We start from the raw sequence: 8091 nt of genomic DNA, 5'->3' as shown, positions 1-8091 counted from the left end.
GGAGTATGGACAATCATTACTGGCTTCACATTGAGAGTATATGGAAAGGTTCTCTCTACCAAAATTATCCCTCATACTGATACTGATTCTGTACCTGAAATCCCTAGTTAATTCTCTTCTCCAAAGACAGCTGTTACTATGTAACTGTCCTCTAAAATGGATAAAATTATTTTCAAAAACCATCTTAGGTAAATTTAGTTTCTTGGTTTCCTGTGTAGAGCATAGACCTGAAATAATGGGGCAGTGAGAGTGGTACTTTGAGGATGAAGGAAGGGCAAAGAAGAAAAAGAGGTAAAGGTCAATGCAGGATAGCTTTCCTGGCCCAATTGGAGTACCTCAGTGGAAGGCACTTGAGCAACTTGCCAGAAAAGAAAAGACTAACATTAAAATACTGTGAATTAAAATGGAGAAGAGATGTGCAGAAGAAGAAAGTAAGAAGATGCTGAAATGAAGTTTTAGCTATTTTACCATTTTGCCAAGTGTGTGCAATAGCATTTGGAACCGTGCAAATATAACCTAAACCTCTCTGCAAGAAACACTCTCCTGGCAGATTTAAGTTAATGCCGTCGTCTCACATTTTAGGTGCCTCAACAACTATTTGAAGTTATAAAAACTTGAAATATTGTATTCAGGAATTGGCCATTCATACTTAAAACAGTCTCACACTTTTCTTAAGTCTTCATAAAAAAAACCTCCCATCCACATGAATGAAAAATGTCACACAGTGTTATGTAATAAACAACAAAGTGGGGACTTCCTTGGTGGCACACTGGTTAAGAATCTGCTTGCCAATGCAGGGGACACGGGTTCAAGCCCTGGTCTGGGAAGATCTCACATGCCGTGGAGCAAATAAGCTCATGCACCACAACTACTGAGCCTGTGTTCTAGAGCCCGTGAGCCACAACTACTGAAGCCTGTGCACCTAGATCCCGTGCTCCACAACAAAGAGAGGCCACCGCAATAAGAAACCCATACTCCACAACAAAGAGTAGACCTCACTAGCCACAGCTAGAGAGAAAGCCCACGTGCAGCAACAAAGACACAATGCAGCCAAAAATAAATGAATTAATTAAAAAAAAAGAAGTTTTGAAAAAGTAAATTCTGACATAGAAATATAGATTGATGGCATATACTACCACCTAAGTAAAATATTCTGTCCTCAATCTCATAAAACGTCTGTGTGTATGGATGGTAGTTCTTAATAAAGACTCAGAGTAGAATATAACCTCTCTTCCCTGAATTCCTTCTTAATGTCTCCTTCCTCTTATGGTGTTTCCCACAGAATGAATGTAAGAGAGGCTGATCTTTTTGTGTCAAGTCAGATGTGCCAAAGACTATAGCTTTTTTTAAGTTTTGTTTTCTGTTTTCTTGATGTGTCACTCAAAGGTTGACAAAGAAGCATACACTGCTTACCTACATTAATTAAACAGCCAAAAAAAGATTCAAATTGAACAATACCACAAGTCTGAACTTTTTCTGCTGGTTTTGTGTCTGGCTTTCTTTTTATACTTGCATTTGAGGATACCTATTTTTATGGACTGAATGTGTCCCCCAAATTTTATATGTTGAAACCCTAAACCCCAATATGATGCTATTTGGAGATAGGGCCTTTGGGAGGTAATAAAGGTTCAATGAAACCATGAGGGTGAGGCTTTTGTGATGGGATTAGTGCCCTTACAAGAAGACACACCAGAGAACTTGCTCTCCATCTGTGTCTCTGTTTCTCTTTCTCTCTCTCTTTCTCCCTGCCATGTAATGGCATAATGAGAAGATGACTGTCTGCAAACCAGAATGAGAGTCCTCACCAGGAGCCAAATTGGCTAGCACCTTAATCTTGAACTTTCCAGAACTGTGAGAAAATAAATGTATGTTGTTTAAACCACCCAGTGTATGGTACTGTTATGGCACCCTGAGCTGGCTGAGACACCTATTTGCACATATCTAGTTTGGAAAGTATCTTCTTCTTCGTAAACTCCAGAATCTAGTCTCTTAACTAAAGAGACACCCAATCCACATATTATCTGAATCCATATTTAGGTGGTATCAATAACAATGTAATATTTAGATGTTGCCAAATCAATTCTAGACTGCAAATCTGTTTCAAAGTAGTCATTTTTTAGGACTACTCTGACACACCATTAAATGTTTATTATTAAAAATTGCCATTCCTTTCAGACACTTTTAACTTTGTTAGAATCTGCTGATGCAATTTTACAAAACTAGCTACTTTTAAACTTAAAATTAAGATTTGACCATTGAAAGCCAGTCAATGAATGATTGCCTGACTGGCTAAAGATTTACTATTAACTGATAAACCTAAATACTGTAGGAAGTTACTCCTGGCAGCTTCAAATTTAAAACAGTGGTTTGACATATATTTAAAAGATTACATCTGTTTTAATTTTATTAGAATTGCACATACACTATGGAAGAACAATTTTTTCCCTTTTTGTTTTGGTCACAGTTGATAATACATAAACTATTATCTTCTAAAAAATGTTTTTAAAAAAGATTTTGACACCAATATTTGAAGGCAATATATAATTAGAAGGAAATAAAAAATATAACAAATATAAGTGATCTTGTGTTACCTAAAATTTTGGTACTTCTAGTCCTCTATCCTCAGAAACTAAAATCACTGTCCTTGCAGCTTCATCCTCCTTGTTCTGTCTATAGAATATGACTCATTTAATCACTCACTCTCTCCTGTGGTTTTCTTGGCTTCCACTACATTATTCATTTTCTAGTTTTCTTACCTCTTTGCCCATTCTTCCTCAGTTTATATTGTTGATTTATCTTCCTTGTCTTCCCATTCGGTGTTGATGTGCCCCAGATTTTTCCCCTTGTTCTCTTATTTTAAAAATCTTCCCTTTGGGGTTTCCCTGGTGGCACAGTGGTTAAGAATCCACCTGCCAATGCAGGGGGCAGGGGTTCGAGCCCTGGTCTGGGAAGATCTCACATGCTGCGGAGCAACTAAACCTGTGTGCCACAACTACTGAGCCTGTGCTCTAGAGCTCGTGAGCCACAACTACTGAACCCGTGTGCTGCAACTACTGAAGCCCGCACACCTAGAGAGCCCATGCTCCACAAGAGAAGCCACTGCAATGAGAAGCCCGTGCACTACAACGAAGAGTAACCCCCACTCGCCGCAACTAGAGAAACCCAGCGTGCAGCAATGAAGACTCAAAGCAGCCAAAAATAAATAAATAAAATAAATAAAATAAATACATTAAAAAAATCTTCCCTATGGTTTATAAATTGATAACACATGGGCTGACTCTGGTCCCAGAAATATTTAATTTAGCAGTTGCAATATTAAACAACAACAACAAAAATAATTTGGATGGCTTTCAAGCAAAGCATGTACTATCAATTTAGGCCATGATTTCCATCTTCCTTCCTTCATCCTACACTCTACATTGCTGATTTATTTCTTATAACTTGACTTTGGAAACCCTACTCTGCATAGCCTTTTGAGAAATCATAATCACTTCTATTTCTTTAATTATCATTTACTTTTAGATGATATCCACTTTGACATTTATAGTACCAGGCTCTCTCTTGAGTTCCAAATCTCCATTTTCTACTAGATATTTCCATCAAAATAAATAAGTTCTCAGGTTCAACTTGTCCCAAAATAACTTTACCATAATCCACACTAAAGCAGCATTCTTATTTCCTGCAATTACGATTACACATTGCCATCGTCCAGATCACCAAAGATAGAAATTTTAAAGTCTTGCTGATTTAAACTGCCCCCCTCCTCCTAAATCCCAGATTACACTAGCGTAGATCTGTTTTGTAGTATAGGAATGAGCATTTTTTTAACGTCCAAAGTGATTCTGATGCTGATGCCTACTGCTCCACATTTTGAGGGATAATGATAAAGAGTTCCATCTCTGAATTCTTCTTCCTCACTTGCTATCTAAAGAATGGGCCATTTCTATTGATCCTACCTCTGAATCAACTACCAAAACCTAGACTTTGTTCTTTTCCATTGCCACTGTCAAATAATTAGTTCAGCCCCTTCTCTTTCCTCAAGGGTACCATTTCTCTAGCTTCCTAATGAGTCATCACACCTCCATCTCCTTTTATACTTTGTACAGATATGATACAATCATTTCTCTGCTTGAAACACTTTACAGGATTTCTAATGGCTGTAGTACAAAGTTTAAATTCCTTAACATGACTTGCAATTTCTTCTGTGATCTGAATTTATTATACGTTTTAGACTCATCATTCTCACCTCACCATGCTTCCCCCACAAACACATGCATTTTTTTGGCCCGGAGGACCACCTGAGGTTCCATTATACTGGCACAATTTGTTTTGGTCATTTATTTTCCTCCCGAGTGATTCTCCTTTGTGGCATGTCCCACCCCCCGAATATCTGTGTAGAAGTCTTTTAGAATTTAACTCAAATAAGACTTTCTTTATAAAGCCTCCTTTAACTCCCTCAGGATAAATCAATAGCTCCCTCATCTATGGAATCATAGCACCTTTAAACTTTTTTCAATTATAATTTTTATCAGAACATATTATGATGGTCCATTAATGAGTATTTCCCCAAAAGAATGTGATTTCAAAAGGACTTATTTGTATCTCTAGCACTAGGTTCTCAATGCATGTTTGTTTGTTTGTTTGTTTGAACCAGTGAGTGAAAGAATGAATACTGAACTATCAGAAGTTTACTGATTTCAAACAAAGGATGCTATCTTATGTCCTCCTTTCATGTATGTAAAGCAATTTATGTCACTTACTGATATACTATAATTTCTTACAGCCAGGGATAACAGAAATGTGATTTTCTATTCACTGGAAAGCATAGTGCCTGTTGTTCTTGTTGTTTGATCTGGAAAAATCTTGAGTACTAGACAATTGAAATTTCTCACTTCTACTTTTTTTTGTTCAGTAGGTATGTTCTTAGTCCTCTTTCTCTTGGTAATTATAGAACAATAATTTGAAATGAAACTCCACATTTCACTATGACAACTCACTTCCAAGATTTCTCAGAGGCCTAAGTAAATAGATGGGCAATACTTCTCAATAACCTTCAACTCTAAAGGTCGGTTTTAGTGATTAATACAGAATATATTGACTAAGTAAATTTGCAATACAAATAATAAGAAAGAGTAAAAATTAATGAAATGAAATATATACCATTCTCAGATTTCTCTGTTTTGAACGGGTAATATATCTGTGAAGTTCTCTATGATGTTCTTCAAAGGAGATATAATGAGTTCATTTACTCTAAAAACATTTACTGAACAAGTATTAAGTACAAGGCACTATGCTAAGGAAAATGGGGAAATATAATTATTAATAAAAAATAGACCTTGTTCTCATTATGTTTGCAACATAATGAAAAGAACCAACCTGTAAACAATAAAAACACACAAGGCAAATTTGAATAAATGCTACAATTGTCTTTCAAAATATATTATGGAAACACAGAGGAAGTAACTATTAATTTTGGTTGGAGAGTAATGAGGAAATTGTAAGATGAGGAGTGAAAATGGACTGAATTTGAGTAATGAGAAAAAGGAAAGAAAGTCTGTGCACGTAGATTTAATGGTTATTCTAAAAATTGAAAGTACTTATGGGAAACAGTAAAGCATAATATTTAAGACCAAGTCTCTGAATCTAGGTTGTCTGAATTTAAATCCTAATTTCACAATTTTTCTTTTGCAGGTGAAACAATTGTATTTCTCAGTTTAAGTTAAAAACACAAAGATACTATAGTCTTCATATAAAATCATTAGTATAGATACCTATACTTTCTAGAAAATAATTATATACATTCTCTCAAGGAAAAATGCACCCTACTACATGGCTTCAGTGAGGTGACTTGGAAGAAACATACATTTGGTCTACTTCCTACAAATATTAATATTATTCCACCACATTGCATATTTTGTTTCAAAATATAGATTATTGTCATCAGTATGTGTTCTTGCATTTTTACTTATTTGATAGTACCTATATAGACAGCTTTATCATTTAATGTCCCATTGATTCATTAGCCTTTTCTTCAGGTTCATCAGCAAGTTAAATAAGCTGTGCTCCTCTCTGTGGTCTTTAAGACTTTTCATGAGTAGGGGACACATTAACATCATTATAGATCATAAACTGCAGGTATTTATTAACAATTCCAGTGGACAAATTCTTTGTAGTTAGGTGCTGCACTTCATAAAAGTCTCTCTTAAGGCACATAGACTATGTTTAACCAGTTCATTCAAATTTTACTCCATAAACTAAGATATATATCTCTGCATGTAAGGACAGGGTGATTGACAAGCATTCTCCAGTGGACATAGCTCTGCAGTCAAAATCGTTAGAAGATGGACAGGTTTGGAAAACATGAGGGCCCATATCATAATAACCAGTAATAAGCCTCCCAAAACCACATGGACTACAGCCATACTATTGTATTAATATCCGGGTCTTGCTTCTAATTAGAGACACAAGACGAGACACAGTAAGAGGTCTGTCAATTACAAATCTGAAATCAAAAGATTCCAGGTCCATAAAATTACATAACAGTCTAGCATCAATAGTAAGCCCCACAACTGAGATACCAGTATGATTGTCACCATGGAGAATTATTTTGTGATGAGCAGAAGCTCTAACTTTGTCCTCTTCAATTCAATCAACACTGTGTTTTCTATTTAACTAAACTTGGTTTGACAACTTCCGTTACATATTCACTTTGATGAATCCTGCCTGAGGGCTCCAAACAGTGACATCATTCTCATACATATGTTTCATATGTTTGTGAAACATAGTTCAAGTTGTGGGCCTGGCTGCAATCTCCTACAAAGCTGCAGATCAAGTTGCACCACACTTTATTTGCTATGTGCTCTTGAGCAATTCTTTTAAACTTTTTATGCTGTATGTTCATTATCTGCAAACTAGATATAATAATAACACTAACTTCATAGCTGTGCTAAAATGATCAACTTAGTGTATGTGACACATTGAGAACTGTGCTTCATACACACTAGTATTATATAAAACTTTGCAATGACTGAGTCACCACTATTATCATCATCATCATTTCATCATTATATGTTCCAGTAGCAGAAATAGAACTCATAACATAGGTATTTAAAAATATTTATTGAAGAAATCAATAAACTAACTGATAAATAGAAATAAAAAAGGAAAATGAAGTCAATCAAATCAAAGATTTAGAATGCCAATTTATGACATTTGACATTTATTATACAAAGGAAAATATACAGAAATTTTTTTTTGTTAATGTTGCAAACAAAATTATAAATAAATACATACCAATTTTTGCCATTAAATTTCTTTTTAAATTAATTGAATTTACCTATAATCTGTAACAATTTTGCAGAGCATCATTGTTGCTTTGATTTCATATAAATATTCAGGATTCATATAAGCCAATTATGTAAAGTTTAAAACTATAAGTTGAAAGAAGAAATTGTAAAATTTTGCTCATTTCTGTTTTTTAATTAATTTTTATTAGAGTATTTTTGATTTACAATGACCAGTTAGTTTCTGCAGTACAGAAAAGTGAATCGCTATACATATACACTAACACACTATTTTTTAGATTCTATTACCATATACATCATTAGAGTATTGAGTAGAGTTCCCCATGCTATACAGTAGGTTCTTATAAGTCATCTATTTTATATATAGCAGTGGTGGGTGTATGTAAATCCCAAACTCCCAATTTATCCCCCCCTTCCTCCTTGGTAATCATATGTTTGATTCCTAGCTTGGTGACCCTATTTCTGTTTTGTAAATAGGTTCATTTGTACCATTTGTTTAGATTCCACATAAGCAATATCATATGATATTTGTCTTTCTCAGTCTGACTTACTTAACTCAGTATGACAATCTCTAGGTCCATCCATGTCACTAAAAACGGCATTATTTCATTCTTTTAAATGGCTGAGTAATATTTCATTGTATGTATGTATATCCACTGTATGTATGTATTCCACTCCTCTGTAAATGGACATGTAGGTTGCTTTCATGTCCTAGCTATTGTAAATAGAGCTGCAATGAATATGGTGGTACATATATATATTTTTTTATTTACGGTTTTCTCCGAAC

The 8091-nt window shown here is 34.8% G+C and overlaps 1 pseudogene; it reads right to left on the bottom strand.

The window, feature by feature from the left end:
- Positions 1–6235: 6235 nt before the first annotated feature.
- On the bottom strand, positions 6236–6783 carry LOC132357105 (proteasome subunit alpha type-1-like; annotated as a pseudogene).
- Positions 6784–8091: the final 1308 nt, after the last annotated feature.

The sequence above is a fragment of the Balaenoptera ricei genome, chromosome X, assembly GCF_028023285.1.
Source record: "Balaenoptera ricei isolate mBalRic1 chromosome X, mBalRic1.hap2, whole genome shotgun sequence".
Lineage (NCBI taxonomy): Eukaryota > Metazoa > Chordata > Mammalia > Artiodactyla > Balaenopteridae > Balaenoptera > Balaenoptera ricei.
Note: the sequence above shows the minus strand (reverse complement) of the source record. Positions and strands in the feature narration are given on the sequence as shown.